This window comes from Prosopis cineraria, unplaced genomic scaffold (assembly GCF_029017545.1).
Source record: "Prosopis cineraria cultivar Desert tree isolate PC_DT_omini unplaced genomic scaffold, ASM2901754v1 PC14, whole genome shotgun sequence".
NCBI classification, from domain to species: Eukaryota; Viridiplantae; Streptophyta; class Magnoliopsida; order Fabales; family Fabaceae; genus Prosopis; species Prosopis cineraria.
This window is the reverse complement of record NW_026555345.1, coordinates 16,157,854-16,159,262: the sequence shown is the minus strand read 5'-3', so window position 1 is coordinate 16,159,262 and position 1,409 is coordinate 16,157,854.

Sequence of the window (1,409 nt, the reverse complement as noted above, 5' to 3'; positions counted from 1 at the left end):
AGTATAGCTTGGATATAAAGGCTTCTCCATATCAATTCACAAGTTATCATATACATGTACTCGTTTAAGGGCTTCTTCCCTAACATTATGAATCATGTCCTCTAATCGATCTTCATCTATATCTACTGCATGATCAAGATTATGATCAACTTGCACATATTGAGATGTACTACTATGATTTTCCAATCATTCACTATGCTGAATTCATACCATGTAATTCCTACAAATCCCATCACAAATCAAATGCTCTCTAATTTTAGCAACACTTAGTCTCCTCTTATTCAAGTAATTTACACAAAGACAATAGAACTTGCTACTATTATCAATAATATTTTTCTCAGCAAATTTCAAAAACTCCTTCATCCCATTATCATACTCATCACTTATTTGTCTAGCATTTATCCAACTACCATCTACATGTTACTACCTAAAGATGAATAGAACTAGTGTACGTGTTATCATCTCTAACCCATTTCAAAAATTTAAGTTCCTAATTAACCTAATATTTTAAGTAATTTAAGGAAAATAATAAATATAATTTTTTTTGGGTAAAGTCTCCCATTAAAATTGGACTTCCTAAACCTTTAAAAAAATTTTACAAGAGAAAATTCAAGATTTTACACCAAATAAATAATCACATGCAATAACCTTAGGCCTTATAAAGCTACTAACAATACTTCCAGTAACAATCAATATCAATAACAACTAAATTTGAAGCAATTTAGAGGAAAGAATAAAATTCACAAATTTTTGGCACAATTTCCCCTAAAAGTTAGACTTCCAAAAAAATTAACAAGCAAAAAAATAACAATTTTATATTAAAATAATCCAAACAACAATAATTTGATCATACATGTAACAATTTAGGGCATTAAGCCACTACTAACAGTACTCCCAACAAGCAATTATACATAAAAACTAATTAAAAGTAATTAACTAAAATATTTAACAAAAAATAAAAATAAATTAAACTAAAATTAAAATTAAAAAAATTAAACATAATTAATATATATAAATTAAAAATTTGAAAAAGAGAAAAGAATAAGAACTTACTTGTTTGGACCTATGGCTGAGGGATAAAGGAGAGGAGGGAGGAGGGAGGTCGAGAGGGGGAAAGGAGGAGGGAGAGGGAAGAGGGGATGGGAAGAGGGAAGGGGTTGATGATGACAGAAAGGAAGAAGGACTGGGGGGACGACAATGAAAAGGACGGGGGGAGTGAGAGAGGCTAAAGGAAAAGAAGGAGGAGGAGTGGAGGGGCACGATGACAAAATGGGAAGGAGTTAAGGGAAGGCCAATGGAAAAAGGGGGAGGAGGACTGGTTTGTAGGGAGATGAAGAGGAGGGAGTAGTGAGATAATAAAGAATACAAAGTAGCAGGAAATGAAAGAGGCGCGCTCAAAAAGAAAGTTG